The 24655-nt window shown below is 43.2% G+C and overlaps 1 protein-coding gene across 10 annotated transcripts in view; it reads right to left on the bottom strand.

The window, feature by feature from the left end:
• The window catches only part of GULP1 (GULP PTB domain containing engulfment adaptor 1), a 1809167-nt gene that overhangs the window by 1063247 nt on the left and 721265 nt on the right, over positions 1-24655 (bottom strand). Inside the window, exon 1 of one of the 10 annotated variants that reach the window (XM_077275679.1) lies at positions 21466-21558. The exons of 8 other annotated variants lie outside the window; for them this stretch is intronic. The gene's annotated coding sequence lies outside the window, so the exon portion shown is untranslated. Of the gene's footprint in view, positions 1-21461; positions 21559-24655 lie in introns of those variants that run through there. One more of the 10 variants, XM_077275680.1, reaches the window with a different exon arrangement.

Raw genomic sequence — 24655 nt, forward strand, 5'->3', positions numbered from 1 at the left:
TTATTGTTATTGGTGAATTCGCAGCCCGGGGTCCACCGTGCAGGAGAACCTGCTGCTAGACAAATGGCAGTACTATATGGCGGTATTGGCTAGCTCGGTTAACTCACAGAGCAGCCGTGAAAGCAAAGCTCTGTGCCCTGTTAACTTCACAGGAGCACAGCCTAACTACCCAAGAGAGAGCAGTCAGTGGTCATGCATGTACACGAAACTCCTTCCCGGAGGTGCCAGCATTCTAGGGGCTTATTTCAGCCAGGTCCCTGAATGTACTCAGACACACAAACTCCTCGCCGGAGGTGCCAGCATTCTAGGGAATGAAGGAAATGTAGGTCAATGACCTATAGTTACCTTCAGTTGCGGTGATGCGCCCTCTGCTGGATGTCCTCATGAACTGCAGCCTGGGAAATTTTTCCCATGCTCGACGTCATATGAGGACATCCAGCAGAGGGCGCATCACCCCGACTGAAGGTAACTATAGGTCATTGACCTACATTTCCTTCATTCCCCGGGGTTTACAGGCACGAGCACAGCTGCATTATAGCAGAGCTCCTGCCTGTAAAATATTTTAACCCCTTCAGATGGATTTACTTCGTGGGACGTGACAGTTCATCAGAAGGTATGTATATTGTTGGTTTATTTTGCAAAGCGAGGGTCTTCAGTTGGATTGAGAGAGCAATAAAATATTAAAACAACCGGTGTGTTTATTTCATTAAAATACTTTTTAATAATGTGTGGGGTTTTTTTAACCCTTTCATACAATTGGATTAATAATGGATAGGTGTCATAATTGACGCCTCTCCATTATTAATCTGGCTTAATGTCACCTTACAATAGCAAGGTGGCATTAACCCTTCATTACCCCATATCCCACCGCTACACGGGAGTGGGAAGAGAGAGGCCAAGTGCCAGAATCTTCCAGATGTGCCTTTTCTGGGGTGGCTGGGGGCAGATGTTTGTAGCCAGAGGGGGCCAATAACCATGGACCCTCTCTAGGCTATTAATATCTGCCCTCAGTCACTGGCTTTACCACTCTGGTGGAGAAAATTGCGCGGGAGCCCACGCCAATTTTTTCCGCGATTTAACCCTTAAATTTAATAGCTACAGCGCCGAAATTTTGCACATACACACTACTAACATTAGTAGTGTGGAATATGCAAAAAAAGGGGGATATGACCTGGTTTACTGTCTGTAAACCATGTCTCATATCATGTGGGGTTTAGGCAGGAGAAATGAAAAGCCGGCAATTGAATTACCGGCTTTTCACATATATCGCGCTGAAGTAAATATAAAAATATATAGATTTTCCATTACCTTGCATTGGGTTTCGTGTTTCGGCTGATCCCTGACCCCGACTTTTCAAGATCGGCCGATTTCACTCGACTCAACTTTTGAGAAAGTCGGGTTTCGTGAAACCCGACTCGACCTCAAAAAAGGAAAAGTCGCTCAACCCTAGTCATCACAGGCTCAAGAAGCTTTTGATCGGCTTAAGATCTGTTTCACCTCAGCAACGCTGTTGATACACCTAGATCCAACACTTTCTTTCATTGTGGAGGTGGACCCTTCTGATAATGCCTTGGGGGCTATTCTCTCCCAAAGAACTGGAGAGAAGGGTCTGCTACATCCTTGTGCTTTCTTTTCCCGTAGACTAACCTCAACAGAGAAGAATTACGATGTGGGAGACAAGGAATTGCTGGCTATTATTGCGGCTTTCAAGGAATGGAGGCATCATCTGCAAGGAGCTGCACAACAGATCATAGTGCTTACTGACCATCACAATTTAGAGTTCCTCAGATCCGCTAGATGTCTTTCTCCTTGTCAGGCTCGTTGGAATTTATTTTTAAATCAATTTAACTTTGTTATCTCGTACCGTCCAGGTTCTCGTAATGGGAAGGCTGATGCTTTATCCTGAATCCATGCTGTGGATTCCGTACCTGGAGCCTCGTCCAAGACCATTCTATCTGATGCCAATTTCATCGGAGTTATCCACGATCAGGACTTGTGGAAGAAGTGCAGGGAGGCTTATGACAGTGATGTATTTCTGGCCAACCCACCTGTTGATATTAATCTTGTCTTTAAGGGTGGCATGTGGTTCAGAGTTTGACATATCTACCTCCCTGAGGTCGTCCGTCTGCAGATCCTCAAGTTGGTACATGACTCCAAGTTGGCTGGTGACAGGGGGGTCTGAAGACACAAGAGTTCCTAAGCCTATTTTTCTGGTGGCCAACTTGACTGAAGGATACTAAGGACTATGTTCTCTCTTGCGAGGTATGTGCTCGTTACAAGACTCCTCGTGTGGCACCTACGGGTCTCCTGCAATCATTACCTGTTCCGTCCCGGCCTTGGGGGTCTATATCAATGGACTTTATTGTGGAGCTGCCTACATTGGGGGGGCATTTTGTTCCATGCACCTGCCATCCCCTCAGCTAAGGATACAGTGAATTTGATTATTCAGATTGTCTTCCGGCTGCATGGGGTCCCAGATGAGATCATCTCTGACCATGGTGTACAGTTCACTTCAAGATTCTGGAAGGGGTTTTTCTCTGCAGTCAATATTAATGTCTGTCTCTCTTCCGCTTGCCATCCCCAGACAAATGGTCAGACTGAGCGTACCAACCAGACGTTGGAACAATATATAAGATGCTATGTTAGCCATCTCCAAGATGATTGGTTGGAATTACTGCCATTAGCCAAATTTTCATACAACAATTCTCAGAGTGCCTCCACTAAGTTCTCTCCATTCTTTGCCAATCTGGGTTATCATCCATGTATCTTACCTAGGTCTCCAATTAATTCTCCGGTTACAGCAGTTGAGGAAAGGCTAACTGAGATGAGGCAAAATCTGGAGGTTCTGAAGGAATCCCTGGCCACGGCTCAAGAACGTTATAAGAGATCGGCTGATAGATTCCGTAAACCTGCACCCATGTTCAAGGTAGGAGATTCCGTGTGGTTATCAACTAAGAATCTGAAGTTAAACGTTCCTTCACAAAAACTTGGACAGAAATTAATTGGCCCTTTCAAGATCAACAGTATTGTGAGCTCTGTGGCCTGCCGTCTGAAGCTGCCTAGGACTATGAAGGTACACCCAGTTTTTCATGTATCTTTACTAAAGCCTGTATCTCCCAATACCTTCCAGGGACGTGTTGTGCCACCTCCACAGCCTGTGGTGATTGATGGGCAAGAACAATTTGTGGTGGAGGAAATTACTGATTCCAGGATTCACAGGAATCGGCTCCAATATCTTATAAGATGGCAGGGATATTCCCCTGAGGAAGACTTTTGGGAACCTGTGGAAAACATCAATGCCCAACAGAAGATCTCTCGTTTTCATCAAAGATTTCCTGAGAAACCAGGTCCAGGATCGTCCTGAGGCCGCTTCTAAGGAGGGAGTAAAGTCAGGACTCTGAACATTTTGATTACCTTTTGTGCATTACTTCCTTTTTCCAAGATGGCGTCTTTGGTCTCATGTGCACTGTGTCTTCCTGCTATATAACTCCACCCCAGCCTTTAGTCTGTGCTAGAGTATTCTGCCTTGCATCCATCTCCTGATGACTCCCTGGCTTTGCACCTGCACCTGCTCCTGTGAACCTGTGTGGAGATCCTGCTACTCAGCTCTGAGTTCCTGCTGCATACATCGGTTTCCAGTAATCCCCCATCTGGCTGCTTGTGTTTGTTTCCATCTGCATTTGCTGGACATGTAAGCTGTTGCTGCTCTGCTTAAACCTGAGACTTTTACCCAGGCCTCCCTGTTTGTGCTAAGATATTATTTGAACTGCCTTATAAGCATATCTATCTGTGTTTGGACTACCAAGGACTTATCCGTGTCAAGTATCCTCAAGAATAATTGTGCTTCATAGACTTTCTGCGTGATTGCATTTTCCTCTGAAGTTTCCTATAGACTGTTAAGCTGTGTTTAACATTTACTCCAAGGGTTGTGGACTTGAGTTTCTCTCTGCATCTGTTTGAATCACCGTGTGATAATATAGACTTTACTACTTTTAAAACTGTGCCCTGTAGTTGTCTTGTTCCATGCAAAGAGTCTCCTGAGTTATCCCTTATAATCATTACAGGATGTCAGACATATGTACCATCCTACAAAACTTTGAGGACTGCACCGAGATGGTGAGCGGCAATGACGCCATAATTACCGTCACCATCCCGCTACTCAGCATTCTGAAAAGCTCTCTGCTCACAATTAAAGAGGATGCATTGCAGGCAGAACATGAGGATATGGACCAAGGAACCATACAGGGGGATTACACTCAGCCCAACCTCATATCTTCCCAATGTGGATTGGCAGGCAATGAGGAGTAGGAGGGGGAAGAACAGGAGCTACTTTCATACGCTATAGACGGTACTACAAGCATAACTGGCATACCGTCTGTTCAGTGGGGATAGCCTTAAGACAGGGAGGAGGAGGCGGAGGACAGCATGGTCAGTCATCCTGTTGGTGAGGACATGGAAGTCTTGCCTGTTAGCAGTCTGGCACGCATGGCTGACTTTATGTTGCGCTGCGTTTCATGTGACCCTCGCATTATAAAAGTTTTTGGTGACACTCATTACTGGTTGGTGACACTTCTAGACCCATGCTACAAGGAGAACTTTCAATCTCGGCTGCCAGACGCAGAGAGGTGTACTAAAATGTTGCAGTACCAAAGGACCCTTGTAGCAGAATTGCTTAGAAAATTCCCATGTGAGAACGCTGGCAGCAGACGTCAGAGTTTGTTGTACAACCAAGGAGTCCAAGCGAGAGAGACAGAAGCGCAATCCAGCTCAGGATGGGGAGCAATGGCTAAGTTCTGGGGTAGTTTTCTCAGACTCTCCCATCATGCCAGCACAGAGGCAAGGGGTGCTGTCACAAAAATTGCAATGTTTGGGAAGATGCTGAGGGAGTACCTCGCAGATCGTACAAATGTCCACTGTGATTCCTCTGTGTCTTTTAATTATTGGGTATCCAAGCTGGACACGTGGCATGAACTTGCTCTCTAAGCCTTGGAGGTCCTGGCCTGCCCTGCTGCTAGCATTCTGTCTGAGTGCATTTTTAGTGCCTCTGGTGGAATTATAACATATAAGCACATCCCACTGTCAACTGAAGATGCTGACAGGCTGACTCTGATAAAAAATGAACAAAGGCTGGATTGGGCAAGATTCCTGTACACCATCAAGTGAAAACAGTGAAACATAACCTGTAATACATTGTCTTTTTTGTGGAGGTGTACTGTCATGCACCTCTCCCCAACCACACATGGCTATCCGCTTCCTGCTTTCAACTGTTTGGTGTTATCCTCCTCCTTATCCTCATCCTGATCATCCACAACACCAGGGTGAATGTATTCCGTGATGCAAAAGTCACAAAATTTTTGTGCAAGGATGTTTTTCAGATGCCTGTTACTAATTAGAATTATCAAAATGAGATGTACGTATATTTTTCCCATTTATTCTTATATATTCCAGTTTTAATATTTCTGCACCGTCCGTTTATTACCCAGTGTATACCTCTACAATATGAAAATATTTAAATACTATTATATTTTTTTTATATCCCTGTCTATGATCTGTTGCTAGGGTGAAACATATCTCGTTGGACACAACAATATGGCATCATATACATGAACCTGTGTTCACCCCTCCCTTTTGTTTACTTTCATCAGTGGATTCACATTTTTTTTTTTTAAATTTCAACATGATTTATCTTTATGTCTCCTCATTCTCCACCACTAGGTCACCAAGCTTAATGTCATCTGTGCCACTACAGGCAGTCAAAATTTTTGCCAAGGGTGTCTATGATGCCCATAGTATATTTTTTAAAAATGTATCCCCTTGGGGAAATTTTTGTCAGCCCATGCACTGCGTGTATGGGCATTACAAGTCTAGGAGACACACTCCTTTACATTGGGCCTATTTTTTCATGAGGCCTTCAGCAATGTCTCCTCATTCTCCACCACTAGATCACCAGGCTTAACGTCCTCTGTGCCGCTACAGACAGTCCAATTTTTGGCAAGGGTGTCTATGATGCACATAGTATTTTTTTTTTTAAAGTATCCCCCTTGGGAAAATGTTTGTCAGCTCATACACTTCGTGTATAGTCGTTACAAGCCTAGTAGTCCCGCTCCATATTATTGGGCCTAGTTTTTAATGAAGCGTTCATGCACCTCTGATCATTTTCCACCACTAGATCACCATGGTTCACGTGTTCCGTGCTGCTACAGACAGTCCAATTTTTGGCAAGGGTGTCTATGATGCCCATACACTATTTATAAATAATGTAGCCCCCATGGGGAAATGTTTGTCAGCAATGCACTTTGTTTATGGGCATTATTATTTATGAGGTTTTCAACAACGTTTCATCATTCTCTGCCACTAGATCACCAGGGTTAACGTGTTCTGTGCTGCTACAGCCAGTCCAATTTTTGTACAAGGATGTTTTTATGATGCCCATTACTAATTTGAAACCAAAACAAATGTTACTACCCAGGGGGAAATGTCATAAAAATTAGATGTACATATATTCTTCCCATTCATTCTTATATTTTACAGTTTTCATATCTCTGGACCATCTTCTTATGACCTAGTGTATACCTCTCCAATATAAAAATATTGAAATACTATTATATTACATTTTTATTTATATCCCTGTCTCTGAGCTGATGCTAGGGACCAACATATCTCGTTGGACACATTCTGGCTTCATATCTATGAACCTGTGTTCGCCCCTCCCTTTTGTTATTTTCTTTCATAGGTGGATTCACATCCATTATTCATTTGTTTGATTTCAGCATGATTTATCATTATGTCTCCTCATTTTCTGCCATTAGATCACCAGGGTAAACGTGTTCTGTGCTGCTACAGCCAGTCCAATTTTCGGCAAGGGTGTCTATGATGCCCATAAAATAGTTTTAAAAAATGTTCCCCCCATGGGGGAATGTTGTTCAGCCCATGCACTTAGTGTATGGGCATTACAAATCACTGACTTGTCCAGCTCATGCAAATATTGAATGGAGGAGATGAAAATAGAATCAAATCTTGTCACTTATTAGTGCATCATTAAAACAAGCTGACATGTTTTAGGCAGTACTGCTCTTAGTCATAGCTATGACTAAGGGCAGTACTGCCTGAAACGCATCGGCCTGTTTTTATGATGCACTAATAAAGGACAAGATTTTATTCTATTTTCATCTCCTCCATTCAATATTTGCATGAGCTGGACAAGTGAGTGATTTGCATTTTCACCAGGGAGTCGGCCGGTAGGAACTTGGTGGTGGTCCGTGCTCTGCACATGTCTATTGAGAATTGGATTCTAATACGTCTGGTTGGGTGAGCTGATGAAATCCTACTATCTGCAAATGGGCATTACAAGTCTAGGAGACCAGCTCCTTTAAATTGGGCCTAGTTTTTAATGAGGCCTTCCTCAACATGTCATCCATCTCTGCCACTAGATCACCAGCTTTACATGTTTCTTTCTGCTACAGCCAGTCAATTTTTGGGAAAGGGTGTCTATGATCCCCATTTTAAAAAAATGTAACCCCCATGGGGAAATGTTTGTCATCCCATGCACTTAGTGTATGGGCATTATGAGTCTAGGAGACCCGCTTCTTTGTAATGGGAATTTTTTTTTAAGAGGCCCTCCTCCATGATTCTTCCAAGGGGGGATTGTGTTGCTTGCACATTTGGTTCAAGGCGGCCCTTGCATTCAATGCATAAGGAAACAGTATGGCAGGACCAACTGAACAATGTGAAGTGGGTTTTCCTGTGGCCATCTAGTACCTGGGTTCAAAGGCTTATCGGGGTGCATATGACTTGGTAGCAGGGCAGGCCTTGCAGTTAATACATAAGAAAACAGTATGGGATTACAAAATGATTAATGTGAAGTGTATTTTCCTGTGGCTATCCAGTACCTGGGTTCAAAGGCTTATTGGCAGGCCTTGCATTCAATGCAATATTTTTTCAGGAAGCCCTCCCGTACCTCTCATGAAAGGGGTATTGGGGTGCATTGTAATTCTTGGCCGCCCAGCCACACACTGCATAGGCAATAACAGCATAGGAGACCCACTGTTTAATAATGGCCCTTTAAGAATATTATTGCCACCTGATGCCCCTCTAAAAATAGGTTTTGCGACTCTTCACCCCCGGAGCTTTTTCCGTTTTTCCGTTTTCATTTTTCGCTCCCCTCCTTCCCAGAGCCATAACTTTTTTATTTTTCTGTCAATTTGGCCATGTGAGGGCTTATTTTTTGTGGGACGAGTTGTACTTTTGAACGACATCATTGGTTTTAGCATGTCGTGTACTAGAAAACGGGAAAAAAATTCCAAGTGCAGTGAAATTGCAAAAAAAGTGCAATCCCACACTTGTTTTTTGCTTGCCTATTTTGCTAGGTTCACTAAATGCTAAAACTGACCTGCCATTATGATTCTCCAGGTCACTACGAGTTCATAGACACCTAATATGACTAGGTTATTTTTCACCTAAGTGGTGAAAAAAAATTCCAAACTTTGCAAAAAACAAAACAAAATTGCGCCATTTTCCGATACTCGTAGCGTCTCCATTTTTCGTGATCTGGGGTCAGGTGAGGGCTTATTTTTCGCGTGCCGAGCTGGCGTTTTTAATGATAGCATTTTGGTGTAGATACGTTCTTTTGATCGCCCGTTATTGCATTTTAATGCAATGTCGTGGCGACCAAAAAAACGTAAATCTGGCGTTTCGAATTTTTTTCTCATTACGCCATTTAGCCATCAGGTTAATGCTTTTTTTTTATTGATAGATCGGGTGATTCTGAACGCGGCGATACCAAATATGTGTAGGTTGGGGTTTTTTTTTATTGATTTATTTTGATTGGGGCGAAAGGGGGGTGATTTAAACTTTTATTTTTTTTTTATTTTTTTCACATTTTTAAAAACTTTTTTTTTTTACTTTTGCCATGCTTCTATAGCCTCCATGGGAGGCTAGAAGCAGGCACAGCCCGATCGGCTCTGCTACATAACAGCGATCATCAGATCGCTGTTATGTAGCTAAAATGCAGGTGTGCTGTGAGCGCCGACCACAGGGGGGCGCTCACAGCCACCGGCAATCAGTAACCATAGAGGTCTCAAGGACCTCTATGGTTACAATGGAGGAGCATCGCCGACCCCCGATCATGTGACGGGGGTCGGCGATGCGCTCATATCCGGCCGCACGGCCGGATGCGGTAGTTAAATGCCGCTGTCTGCGTTTGACAGCGGCATTTAACTAGTTAATAGCGGCGGGTGATCGCGATTTCACCCGCCGCTATTGCGCGCACATGTCAGCTGTAAAAAACAGCTGACATGTCGCGACTTTGATGTGCGCTCACCGCCGGAGCACACATCAAAGCGGGGGTCCCGACATGTGACGTACTATTCCGTCACATGTCGGGAAGGGGTTAATAGTCCCACCCATTTCAGAAATGAAACAAGATGTGTCTCCTTATTTGTCACATACCACATGGCCAGCTAGGGTTGTTACCGTATATACTCGAGTATAAGCCGACCCGAGTATAAGCCGACCCCCCTAATTTTGCCACAAAAAACTGGGAAAACTTATTGACTCGAGTATAAGCCTAGGGTGGAAAATGCAGCAGCTACTGGTAAATTTCAAAAATAAAAATAGATGCTCCATACTGTTCATTATGGCCCCATAGCTGTGCCATATAGTGCTCTGCACCGTTCATTATTGCCCCATAGCTGTACCATAAAAAGCTGTGCCATATAGTGCTCTGCACCGTTCATAATTGCCCCATAGCAGTGCCATATAGTGCTCTGCGCCGTTCATTATTTCCTCATAGCTGTGTCATATAGTGTTCTGCGCCGTTCATTATTTCCCCATAGCTGTGCCATAGAGTGCTCTGCGCCGTTCATTATTTCCCCATAGCTGTGCCATAGAGTGCTCTGCACCGTTTATTATTGCCCCATAGCTGTACCATATAGTGCTCTGCGCCGTTCATTATTTCCCCATAGCTGTGCCATAGAGTGCTCTGCACCGTTCATAATTGCCCCATAGCTGTGCCATATAGTGCTCTGCACCGTTCATTATTGCCCCATAGGATGTGCCATAGAAAGCTGTGCCATATAGTGCTCTGCACCGTTCATTATTGCCCCATAGCTGTGCCATATAGTGCTCTGCACCGTTCATTATTGCCCCATAGCTGTGCCATATAGTGCTCTGCACCGTTCATAATTGCCCCATAGCTGTGCCATATAGTGCTCTGCACTGTTCAGGATTGCCCCATAGCTGTGCCATATAGTGCTCTGCACCGTTCAGAATTGCCCCATAGATGTGCCATAGAAAGCTGTGCCATATAGTGCTCTGCACCGTTCATTATTGCCCCATAGCTGTGCCATATAGTGCTCTGCACCGCTCCTTATTGCCCCATAGCTGTGCCATATAGTGCTCTGCACCGTTCATAATTGCCCCATAGCTGTGCCATATAGTGCTCTGCACCGTTCATAATTGCCCCATAGCTGTGCCATATAGAGCTCTGCACCGTTCAGAATTGCCCCATAGCTGTGCCATAGAAAGCTGTGCCATTGCTGCTGCTGCTGCTGCAATAAAAATAATAAAACACATACTCACCTGTCTTGCTTGCAGCTCCTCAGCGTCCCGTCCCGGCGTCTCTCTGCACTGACTGATCAGGCAGAGGGCGGCGCGCACACTATATGCGCCATCGCGCCCTCTGACCTGCACAGTCAGTGCGGAGAGACGCCGGGAAGATGGAGCGGCGCCCGGCGTGTGGAACGTGGACAGGTGAATATGACATACTTACCCGCTCCTTCCCCCGGACAGCTGGTCTTCGGTGCCGCAGCCTCTTCCTCTGTCAGCGGTCACCGGCACCGCTGATTAGAGAAATGAATAGGCGGCTCCGCCCCTTTGGGAGTGGAGTCCATAGTCATTTCTCTAATGAGCGGTCCCACGTGACCGCTGAACAGGGGAAGAGCTGCGGCACCCGGAGACCGTGGGACTGCAGGGACAGCGCCAGGAGCCCCGGAAGCAGGTAAGTATGCCTCAGCGCCCTCTCCCCCTCACCCGCCGACCCTGCCGCCGACCGTGACTCGAGTATAAGCCGAGAGGGGCACTTTCAGCCCAAAAATTTGGGCTGAAAATCTCGGCTTATACTCGAGTATACACGGTAAATGTTACAATGACATTTCCTAGTGAATCCATTTGTATTGGTTGAAAGCAATGTTAAAGTTGAAAAACGCTTCAAAAACGCAGCGTGTTAACATAGCAAAAGTGGTGGAGGAACATTTTGGTCTGCGGTTAATTATCTTGCCTTATATACAAGTCATTACCCTGGAAAGGATGTACCTTAACATATTTCCCAGCAAAATCCATTTTGGTTTTGTTTTTGTATGTTTTTTGGTGCACCTGTAAAAATGGGGTGAAACTCTGACAACATTGCTTACAGCTGTGACCTAGGAGTCAGGAATACTTCCGGAGGCGAACCCCATGATGTTCCTGTGTCAGTTGAGCAGTGTTTCCATCATTTTCAGACGTTTTTAGACCTTGAAAGGACGTCCGGGGGGGATCGCGTTAAAATACTCGTGTTTCCCACAGACTTACATTGGGCTCGTTGTTCTGGCCGAGTACCGAGTGTTCCCATTAGCTCGACCTGAGCAACAAGCACCCGAGCATTTTAGTGCTCACTCATCACTAGTTTTCAGTCCTCTTAGGAGACTTGAACTGTGATAGACTGATTGATGATCCTATATAGTGCAATTCAAGCATATTTGAGGATACACAGAAAATCACAGTCTATGATCTATGGATGTTAATTACACTTGAACTTTTTTTGCTTTTTCCAACACAGGACATTGTCACAAATTAATCAATGCTGCAAAGCGTGTGTATATATATTTGTGGGCAGGTATTTCATGAGGTTGATGTGTTTGAAGCATCAAGTCATTGTTATCCAAAGCTTGTTAATGTGTACTACAGGACTATGAATACACACACATAAATGTCCTGTGTACTACAGGACTATGAATACACACACATAAGTGAGCTTTAGATGACAATGACACTTGCCCTTTTAATGCTACATCAACTTTCAGAAATGCCTGCCCACATACAGTATATACACATGTGCCTTGAATGTAGTATTGATTATGACAAGGTCCTGTGTTGGAAACAGCAAAAAAGTGTCAGTGTCTTCAGCATCCACAGCCTACTGATGTGCATCTGTGCCCGGGCTCCGTAGTAGACTGTTATTCTGTGTATCTTGCAATCGACTTGAATTGCAGGACATAGGACAATCGATCAGACAAACGCAGTTCAATCCCCCTAAGAGGACTAAAAGGAAAAGTGAAAAGTAAAGTTATAAAAAAATAAATAAAATAAAAATTAGAATCACTCGCTCCCCCCAATAAAAATAGATATTAAATAATAAACATGTACAGTATTATCATAAAAAGTCCAATCTATGAAAAAATAAAATTATTTAACCTATACAGTTAACACTGTAGCGAACAAACGAAAAAGAAAACAAAATAATTAATGGCCAGAATTCAGTGGCATACTGCTATGGCTGGCATTAGGGACAAGCAGACTAGGCAGCTGCCGAGAGCACTCGCTCCCCCAGGGGCCCCTAAGCCAGTGGTGTGCCGCTAATAGCATCATACCACGCTGTCGCTATAGGGCCCGTGACTCAGCCCCCCCGAGTTCAACTGTATCGACATCGTAGATAGTTTCTATGGGGAGGCTACATTATATTCTATGGGGGCTGCATTACATTCAATGAGGTGGCTATATTACATTCTATGAGGGGCCTGCATTATACTCTAAGGGGGGCTGCATTATACTCTGAGTGGGCTGGATTATAATCTATGGGGTGGCTGTATTATACTCTGAGGGGGGCTGCATTATACTCTTATTGAGGACTATGGGCAGTGCATTACACTATGTGTACTATATGGGACCTGCATATTACTGTATGGAGGACTATGGGGAATGCATTATACTACATGAAGAACTATGGAGTGCATTATACTTTGTTGAGTGCATTGTACTACACGGAGGACTATAAGGAGTGTATTATACTATATGGGGGACTGAGAAGTGTATTTTAATATATGGAAGACTATGGGGTGCATTATACTATGGGGAGTGCATTGTACTACATGGAGGACTATGGGGGTGTATTTTACTATATGGAGGACTATAGGGAGTGTATTATACCATATAGAGGACTATGGGGAGTGTAGTATACCAAATGGAGGACTATAGGGAGTGTATTTTATGATATGGAGGACTATGGGGAGTGTATTATATCATATGGAGGACTATGGGGAGTGTATTATATCATATGGAGGACTATGGGGAGTGTATTATACCATTATAGAGGACTGTGGGAAGTGTATTATACTATATGGAGGACTATGGGGAGTGTATTATACTATATGGAGGGCTATGGGGTGCATTATGCTATGTGGAGTGCATTGTACTACACAAAGGACTATAAGGAGTGTATTATACTATATGGAGGATTGAGGAGTGTATTTTAATATATGGAGGATTATGGGGTGCATTATACTATGGGGAGTGCATTGTACTACATGGAGGACTATGAGGAGTGTATTATACCATATAGAGGACTACAGGGAGTGTATTATACCATTATAGAGGACTATGGGAAGCGTATTATACTATAGGGAGGACTATAGGGAGTGTATTATACCATATGGAGGACTATGAGGAGTGTGTTTTGCTAAACCAGCAAAATGCTGCCTATTCATTAAGTGATTGAATTGTTTATGCAGGAACAAAAATAATTATTCTCATCAGAACATTGCACGGTGAAAACTTCAGATATGCTGCTGATAAGATGATACTGTATGTGGATAGATTGATCTACTAATGATCATTCAGTCCCCAGCATTCTTCCTCAGCCAGTGTAAAGAGGCCGGAAAACATGTGTCGAACAACTTCAATATTGTTGATCACACCCGGTTAGCAGCCTGAAATCAGCACATGTGAATACAACCAAAATGTTTCTGTGTGATGGTGCAATATATTAATATATTTGCATTTGGGGCCCAATTTAAAATTTTTACCCAGGGCCCCACTTTGCCTAAAAATGGCCCATCATACTGCCAATGGCACCAGGCCACGCGGCCGCTATGATCCCTCCCACACCCTGGCGGCATTGCACTTGCAACTGTATCAGCATCCTGGATGGATTTTTTTGCTTTTCAGTGAATTATAACAATTCATCCCACAAATAAACAAGCCCTCACATTGTTTTGTGAATAGAAACATTTAAAAAGTTATGGCTCTTTGGAAAAGGAGAGGAAAAAATGAAAATTGACTGCTTTGTGAAGATATTAGCAATAACCCTCTTTAAACTCTGCACACAACCAGTATATCTTCTTGTGAATAACCCTGTACATCTTACATTTTCATATACAAGACCTGTGTTTACACTCCTTTCTTTCGGGATTACCCATAAAGAGAACCTATTACCTCTTGTAAAATTTCATAGCTTCATGATGCGAAAGGAAAACAAAGTATAATTTTTTTCTCCATTATACACAGCTCAAAAAAAATAAAGGGAACACTAAAATCACACATCATAGATTTCACTGGATGAAATATTTGAGTTGTAAATCTTTATTCATTACATAGTGTAATGTGTTGAGAACAATAAAACCTAAAAATGATCGAAGTAAATCACAACTAATATCCCACGGAGGTCTGGAGTTGGAATGATGCTCAAAATCAAAGTGGAAAATGAAGTTACAGGCTGATCCAACTTTAGTGGAAATGCCTCAAGGCAAGGAAATGATACTCTATAGTGTGTGTGGCCTCCACGTTCCTGTATGACCTCCCTACAACGCCTGGGCATGCTGGTTGGTGCAAGACATGATGTCCCAAATGTGTTCAATCGGATTTAGGTCTGGGAACTGCTGACACACGCCAGCGACATGAGGTCTGGCATTGTCCTGCATTAGGAGGAACCCAGGGCCAACTGCACCAGCATATGGTCTCACAAGGGGTCTGAGGATCTCATCTTGGTACCTAATGGCAGTCAGGCTACCTCTGGCGAGCACATGGAGGGTTGTGCGGCCCTCCAAAGAAATGCCACCCCACACCATTACTGACCCACTGCCAAACCGGTCATGCTGAAGGATGTTTCAGGCAGATCACTCTCCACAGCGTCTCCAGACTCTGCCACATCTGCTACATGTGCTCAGTGTGAACCTGCTTTTATCTGTGAAGAGCACAGGGCGCCAGTGGCGAATTTGCCAATCCTGGTGTTCTGTGGCAAATGCCAAGCATCCTGCATGTGTTGAGCTGTGAGCACAACCCCCATCGGTGGACGTCGGGCACTCAGACCATCCTCATGGAGTCGGTTTCTAACCATTTGTGCAGATACATGCACATTTGTGGCCTGCTGGAGGTCATTTTGCAGGGCTCTGGAAGTGCGCCTCATGTTTCTCCTTGCACAAAGGCTGAGGTAGCAGTCCTGCTGCTGGGTTGTTCCCCTACTACGGCCCCCTCCACATCTCCTGGTGTACGGGTCTGTCTCCTGGTAGAGCCTCCAGCCTCTGGACACTACGCTGACAGACACAGCAAACCTTCTTGCCACAGCTCGCATTAATGTGCCATCCTGGATGAGCTGCACTACCTGAGCCACTTGGGTGGGTTGTAGAGTTCGTCTCATGCTACCACGAGTGTGAAAGGACAACCAAAAGTGACCAAAACATCAGCCAGAAAGCATTGGTACCGAGATGTGGTCTGTGGGTCCCCCCTGCAGAACTACTCCTTTATTGAGTGTGTCTTGATAATTGCCAATAATTTCCATCTGTTGCCTATTCCATTTGCACAACAGTATGTGAAATTGATTTTCAAACAGTGTTGCTTCCTAAGTGGACAGTTTGATCTCACAGAAGTTTGATTTACTTGGAGTTATATTCTGTTGTTTACGTGTTCCCTTTATTTTTTTGAGCAGTGTATATTAGAAAAATGAAAAAAATCCTGTCAAAATTAGTGATAATTACTCTGACCCATTAAAGTGAGTCTGTCACCTGCAAAATGAAAACTAAACAATTATATAGGTATGTAGGAGATGTACTCCTTGTAAAATCATAAATGTAATAATGCTTTTAGCTGGTTAGTTGGCTTAAAAAAAATACTTCATATGCAAATGAGGGCTGGTGCTGCACCCTTGTCAAAGTCAAGAGGTCATTGCACTGTTATGCCCCTTCATTTTTCATACTGAGGGCTGTCATATCTTGATTGACACACATATTGTGTGAGTGCTGCCTGAACTACCTGAACACAGTGCTGACTCTCATGGATGGCTCCTTTCTGCAGTACAGTATCGTGCAATGGCCGCAGACAGGAGCCAGAGATGAGAGCTGGCAGTGACACTATGTGAGCGCAGCAGCAGTGTCCATGTGGAGGTTCAGAATTTCCAGCACTAATTGATGACCCCTGCCTGCAGTTGCTGTCACTACTATACTGAGGACAAGAGCCAGTAATGACATCTGGTATTTACACTATGTGAGCTCAACTACATGATGAGGTGCATAATAGCTGGCTCCACTAGTGGACACAGAGAAGGGCCCCTGTGCAAGAACAGTATATTGGCTCTTTGCAGTCCAATAGCTCGTCATAGTGCACAACTCCACCGATTTTAGAGGTGGAAATGAGCCCCCTGAACTCGTGGGCCCCTGAGTGGCTGTACAGGCTGCACCGATGATATGTCCTCCCCTGGCTGGCCCCTTGAAGGCTCCTGTCTGAGGCCGCCGCTCAGTACTGTACAGCAGATAAAAGCCATCAATGACAGCTGGCAATGACACTATGATAGCTCGGTTGCCATGTCCATGTGGGGGGTATTAATATATATATTTTTTTTTTCCAACTAAACCACTATAAGCAATACTACAGGCGTGATTTTTAAAGGGGTTAATCCCCTACATGCCTGTATAATCCCCTACATGCCTATCCCCTTGATAAAGCAGGCTACTTCCAAAGCGAAACGCGCGTCGGGGGTCTCTCCTGGTCCCAGCCCGGTGTCCTGGTTCGCCCATCCTTTATCGCGGTAAGCACACCCTCGCTATGGAGCATGACTAGCGAACCAATGTCGCTTTATTATATGATATATAACAGAGTGTGCCCCGCGGTTGTATAGGTACATTTTCTACCAGTGCTTACGTATTTAATTTTCCTTTGGGCACCGCTCACCGGTGGGAACTTTGTTTCCATGTTCTGTCCTCATGCATTTTTTGTACGTACTTGATACATGTCTTATATTTATAGAGTTTAGGTGTATTTACCTTTTTGTATATTTAATAAATTTTGATACCCGTTATACTCCTTAGTCCTCTTTATTCTCATGCCTGTATGAGTGGTTTAGTTACTATTTTTGGGGTAACAGACTCTCTTTAAGACGGATTCCTGTGTGTTATGGAGTAGCATGGGGTAAGGCTAGACACATCACTGCAATTTTCTTAGTGTGACGTGGCTGTCTGCCTTTATACAGTATGTAGTAAGAGACTGAGATTAAACCTTTACAAGCAGCTATGTCCTTCTCTTGCAGATTAACCCTTTACATCTGAATCTTCATAAATTTATTGGACTTATCTGTATTGTGTCACAGAGGGAAAATTGCATTTAGATTGCAGTGATTGGAAAGTGGATTTGTTATCTCAGCAAACTTAAATATTCATGATTCCAACTATTCTCTATATATTGTCAATGTCAGACAATCTGATATCTAGGGTGTGAAAAGAAAGAATAGGAGGCATAGTCATAAAGAACAGGAAATATTTGGCATTAAACCCAAATACATCTAGTGAAATCCACTGTTAGGGAGCCTAAGTAATGCAGGGGGTATATGTCCAGATAGGAGATAAGGGATGGAGAAGTGCAAAATAAAATTTCTTTGTCTAAAACTATTTTCTATACACAGAAAATGAGGCCCATGACACCAAACAATGTAACTGAGCCATTTAGTATTATTTCGCAATATCTGGAATTGAGAGGCCCACCAGTGAAGAATAAGCAGAAAAACAAATTTAGGGATGTGATGTTTCTTATTATCCCAGATAACCCTCCTAATGAGTCTCTGTGTGTATGAGCAGTAAGGTGCAAGATTTAATATAACTGACGAACACAGGAGGCAAATAGGAATTACGGATAGTCCTCAAACCTAATCCAAAGTAATATGCCTTCCATATCCAGCAGCAAAAATGAGTCCTAACAAAGGATATAGGTTTTCCCCATTTATGCAATATCTGGATTAGATAGGATTTATTATTTCTCGTGCAGGTACGGACTGGGGCTGAAATTCAGCCCTGGCATTTGAGATCACACAGGCCCATGTGGTCCCCATCCCCAAGCACCAGATGGGATATATTACTAATATTACCCTGGATGGAGGAAAGGAAGATTTACTACAAGACCAATATTTCTAATGTTCCCTATGGCCTGCTGGGGTAAGTGACCGAGTCAGCAACTTTGTGCTTTGTCACACCTCTTAACAGTATGGGTGTATTGAGAACACTGATTCTGTTAACAACATAGCAGACAATGCGGCCCATGACCAGACAGGCCCTTCTGGCATTTGCCAGAATTGCCCTATGGCCAGTCCGGCCCTGTTCTCGTGTCTCGTACAGTATATCTTCCACAACAAAGGCCATATATGAAACATAGAGAGGAAACATTTTGATATTTTGCTAACACCTGTGTATACATGTACACAATTCTGAGCCCAAGCAGGGAAAGGGCCTTATTTGCACAAGAGATGAAAGAATTAGCAAAATAAAAAAAGTGCTAGGACAAACATAACTAAGAATAATGCAAATCTTATATATTCAGAGATATAGAGATAAATTAAATCGTCTCACAGCATCAAAATGTCATGTTTGAAACATATGTTTCTAAATTTAGACCGATCCGACTCCTTCATAGTCCTGATTGCCAGATGTCTTTATGAAGTTCACAACTTTAAACAAAAACATAAATAAAACTTCTGCTCTACTCTGAACACATTGCCTGAGTAATTATAACTACTCAATACTCTGGAGTACATTGCTCAAGAAAGAAGGCAAGTAAAGGGAACCTGTCAGCAGGATTTTGCTAAGTAACCTAAAGACACTTTCAGGTTGGCAGTGTTAAACTGATTAAAATTATACCTGGTGAGAAGAAATCTGTCTTGTAGTTCTTGTCTAACTGGTTTTAGAAGTTTGCAGCTAATGAGATTCTTGTGCTCTGGGGCGGGACTGTAGGCAGAGTCTAATCTTCCTTCTCTAAACCAGAGAAACCAAGGAGAGTTTGACATCCTCCATAATTCGAAATTTGCTTCCACCTCCAAGGCTTCTCTCTTGCTGCACCAGTTTTCTGGAATGCACTGCCCCAGACCATACAACTAATACCTGCCCTCACATTTTTTAGCATGCTCTCAAAATACATCTCTTTTGATAAGCCTATCACCTCTATTCACTAACCTACCCATCTCCTGTTCCCTCTTTCTAAATTTTCCTCAGAATCTGGTCCCTCCTACTCATCTGTTGCCACACCCTTCATGCACCCAATAGAACTTAGTAACTATACTTATACAGGTACTGTCTGATGTCTGTATCATGCAGTATTAATTGAAATGCTCTCTTTATAATGATGGCTGGACCATACGTGACAAGCACTTTCTACCTATTGTGTCCCCCTTATTTCCTTATTTATTGTAATCTTGTGAGCAGGACACTCACTCCTCCTGTAATTGAACTATGTGTTGCTTAGTATTGTTTTTATTGTCGGTACATGTCCCTGTGTAATTGTAAAGTGCTGCAAAGTTTGTTGGTGCTTTATAAAAAAAAATATTATTATTAACTGTAGTCACACTAGCTCACTTACTCTTCATTCATAGAAACACTTTGAGATTTTCATTATCAGGATCAGTGGGGGTCCTAGCGGTCAACCCCCAGCACTTATCCCACAGACAGCTTTACATGGTTTTTAACCTCAAAAGTTATAAGGGGGTGACCACTTTATTTTCTTTTCCACAAATATAGTGTTGACATGATTTTGTGCCTCTTATCAATATATAGGCATTACAGGTGCTCTTCCTGCACTTGTTAGAGCTGCTTTAGTCATACCTCACCTGTCCAAAAAATGGCTGCTGATGGAGGAGCATGCCACCAGTCCTGTCCATCAGCCTCCTCCAATTGAGAAACAGCTTTCCTGCGTAATATATTTTATATCTCTGGAGTCCAGATGGACTTGGCTGGCCACATGCTCTATGATTATGGAGGAGGACAGGAGAGCAGTGAGGAATGCTACACTTACACGTGCAGGAGGAGAACTCATAATAAATATATATTAGTGAGTGCTACAGAGTTATGTCTCCAATACATTTGGTAAAATAAAGAGGCCAACCCCTTTATATTGCTGTGATAGCACAACTAAAGAGTCCGCTCCAGAGGAGTAGTAGAGAGCACCTTGGGACAAATCAGTCCCCATTTTTAATGAAACAATCAACAGATACAAAATGAAAGATGTCTCATGCTGTGTGGATAACTGACATGGACAACAAACCGGCGAATGAAAGCAATGGATCAAATATGGAAGCAAATCACTGATCACAAGGTGTGAACCGAACACTAGATCATCAAGTTACAGGGAGGCCAGCACTGTGCCACCAGGACAACATATAATGGGGTCTGCAATATAGAGTCACCACATTCTGTCAGCAGGAAACTGGGCTACGTGCCTCGACTTCTGCAGGTAAAGCACACATAGGGGCTGCACTCAGGGGACCTGCTCGCCTCTACATTTCATGCAGAAGGCTGTGGATTTGCTCTATTCTGTGCGCTAAGCAATTTTATAAAAAAATAAATGTATATAAAAATGAAAGACTTTAATTTCCCATTCTTAGGTATGCGCTTTCTAAGTATCAGGGGCTTTTCTACTCATTTTTGTTCCACTCAGTGAATGTGAAGTGAGAGAATGGTGCCCATAGCTCAGCACCTACAAACACTTTGGTAAATGGCGACTGCCTGTTCTCATTGTGAACTCCGATATTCTGCTCTATCCCATGAATAGCATTATTATCATGAATAACATTTATTGTTCAGCAAATCGCACGTCTGAACAACATGACCCAATTCTTTGCTTATCGCCACAAGTCTCGTTCCAGAGACCTTTACTCTAATCACATTGACCTTCCCATTAAGAGTGAAGAAATAGTTCAGTTCACTAAGAAACATAACACGATCTCCTTCGTACACTGAGCGACGAGTTCCCAGATCCGCAGTGGAAAATGATTTCGGCATGCTGCCATGTTATTAGTTCAGAAACCCACATCATGAAACATGTGATCCCGACAACAACCATAGGTTAATGGGAGACAAAGAGACACTGCTTGGACCTATGAAGGCAACATTTTCAGAAACTTCAAGTAACAAACAAAATTAATTCCAAAAGCCTGAAAGAAAACGAGACAAGCAGCGACTACTTACTTACTGGACAAAAGGACAGGAATCTGAGACGGGAAGTGTTGCTGTGAGTTCTAATGGTTTGCAGATGCTTGCTAGACACAGCTACAGGCTCTGAGCACAACGTTTTATGGGCAGAGACTTCCAAAGTACTTGGTAACAGAAGTTGTATTTATTCATTTAGTATGGTCGGGATATGGCCGTATTCACAAATGCTTCATACCTCATTAACAAAAAGAAAGGAAACCTAAATATTTCTGTATTAAGTATGGGATCATATTGCAATCCACTTGGCAAAACACAGCTGCAGATAACTGATTAATACAATGTAAGGAAGAATAGACTGCCATGATGGCAGCTCACTGCTCTCTATGTCTCTGTCATCTCTCTGAGGCCGGCCTCACACTGGCGAGTTTTACGGACGTATGAGCGCAGAAAATACACCCGTAAAATAAGGCATAACACACGGCCCAATGATTCTCTATGTCCCAGCTCCTATCAGCCATATTTTACCGATCCGTATTATACGGTCTTCTACGGCCGTACAAGATCGCAGCATGCTGCGTTTGTCACCGTAATGCGCAAAAAAATCGCCAATGAAAGTCTATGGGGCCAGAAAAATACGGATTACACACTGACCAGCAGTGTGACTTGCGAGAAATACGCAGCAGTGTTCTATAGAAAAGCCGGTAATTCAATTGCCAGGTTTTCATTTCTCCTTCCCAAACCCAACAGGATATGAGACATGGTTTACATACAGTAAACCATCTCATATCCCTTATTTTTTTGCATATTCCACACTACTAATGTTAGTAGTGTGTATGTGCAAAATTTTGGCGCTGTAGCTACTAAAATAAAGGGTTAAATGGCGGAAAAAATTGGCGTGGGCTCCTGCACAATTTTCTCCGCCAGAGTGGTAAAGCCAGTGACTGAGGGCAGATATTAATAGCCTAGAGAGGGTCCATGGTTATTGGCCCCCCTGGCTACAAACATCTGCCCCCAACCACCCCAGAAAAGGCACATCTGGAAGATGCGCCTATTCTGGCACTTGGCCACCCTCTTCCCACTCCCGTGTAGCGGTGGGATATGGGGTAATGAAGGGTTAATGTCACCTTGCTACTGTAAGGTGACATTAAGCCAGATTAAAAATGGAGAGGCGTCAATTATGACACCTATCCATTATTAATCCAATAGTACGAAATGGTTAATAAAACACACACACATTATTACAAAGTCCTTTAACCCCTTCATGACCCAGCCTATTTTGGCCTTAATGACCTTGCCGTTTTTTGCAATTCTGACCAGTGTCCCTTTATGAGGTAATAACTCAGGAACGCTTCAACGGATCCTAGCGATTCTGAGATTGTTTTTTTGTGACATATTGGGCTTCATGTTAGTGGTAAATTTAGGTCGATAATTTCTGAGTTTATTTGTGAAAAAAATGGAAATTTGGCAAAAATGTTGAAAATTTCGCAATTTTCACATTTTGAATTTTTATTCTGTTAAACCAGAGAGTTATGTGACACAAAATAGTTAATAAATAACATTTCCCACATGTCTACTTTACATCAGCACAATTTTGGAAACAAATTTTTTTTTTGCTAGGAAGTTATAAGGGTTAAAATTTGACCAGTGATTTCTCATTTTTACAACAAAATTTACAAAACCATTTTTTTTAGGGACCACCTCACATTTGAAGTCAGTTTGAGGGTTCTATATGGCTGAAAATACCCAAAAGTGACACCATTCTAAAAACTGCACCCCTCAAGGTGCTCAAAACCACATTCAAGAAGTTTATTAACCCTTCAGGTGTTTCACAGCAGCAGAAGCAACATGGAAGTAAAAAATGAACATTTAACTTTTTAGTCACAAAAATGATATTTTAGCGAAATTTTTTTTATTTTCCCAAGGGTAAAAGGAGAAACTGGACCATGGACGTTGTTGTCCAATTTGTCCTGAGTACGCTGATACCTCATATGTGGGGGTAAACCACTGTTTGGGCGCACGGCAGGGCTCGGAAGGGAAGGAGCGCCATTTGACTTTTTCAATGAAAAATTGGCTCCAATCTTTAGCGGACACCATGTCGCGTTTGGAGAGCCCCCGTGTGCCTAAACATTGGAGCTCCCCCACAAGTGACCCCATTTTGGAAACTAGACCCCCCAAGGAACTTATCTAGAAGAATAGTGAGCACTTTAAACCCCCAGGTGCTTCACAAATTGATCCATAAAAATGAAAAAGTACTTTTTTTTCACAAAAAAATTATTTTAGCCTCAATTTTTTCATTTTCACATGGGCAACAGGATAAAATGGATCCTAAATTTTGTTGGGCAATTTCTCCTGAGTACACCAGTACCTCACATGTGGGGGTAAACCACTGTTTGGGTACATGGTAAGGCTCGGAAGGGAAGGAGCGCCATTTGACTTTTTGAATGGAAAATTATCTCCATCGTTAGCGGACACCATGTCACGTTTGGAAAGCCCCTGTGTGCCTAAACATTGGAGCTCCCCTACAAGTGACCCCATTTTGGAAACTAGACCCCCCAAGGAACTCATCTAGAGGCATAGTGAGCACTTTAAACCCCCAGGTGCTTCACAAATTGATCCGCAAAAATGAAAAAGTACTTTTTTTTCACACAAAATTTCTTTTAGCCTCAATTCTTTCATTTTCACATGGGCAACAGGATAAAATGGATCCTAAAATTTGTTGGGCAATTTCTCCTGAGTATGCCGATACCTCATATGTGGGGGTAAACCACTGTTTGGGTGCACGGCAAGGCTCGGAAGGGGAGGCGTGCCATTTGACTTTTTGAATGGAAAATTAGCTCCAATCGTTAGCGGACACCATGTCGCGTTTGGAGAGCCCCTGTGTGCCTAAACATTGGAGCTCCCCTACAAGTGACCCCATTTTGGAAACTAGACCCCCCAAGGAACTTATCTAGATGCATAGTGAGCACTTATAACCCCCAGGTGCTTCACAGAAGTTTATAACGCAGAGCCGTGAAAATAAAAAAATAATTTTTCTTTCCTCAAAAATGATTTTTAGCCCAGAATTTTTTATTTTCCCAAGGGTAATAGGAGAAATTGGACCCCAAATGTTGTTGTCCAGTTTGTCCTGAGTACGATGATACCCCATATGTGGGGGTAAACCACTGTTTGGGCGCACGGCAGGGCTCGGAAGGGAAGGCACGCCATTTGGCTTTTTGAATGGAAAATTAGCT

Source organism: Ranitomeya variabilis, chromosome 7 (assembly GCF_051348905.1).
Source record: "Ranitomeya variabilis isolate aRanVar5 chromosome 7, aRanVar5.hap1, whole genome shotgun sequence".
In the NCBI taxonomy this organism is placed as follows: Eukaryota; Metazoa; Chordata; class Amphibia; order Anura; family Dendrobatidae; genus Ranitomeya; species Ranitomeya variabilis.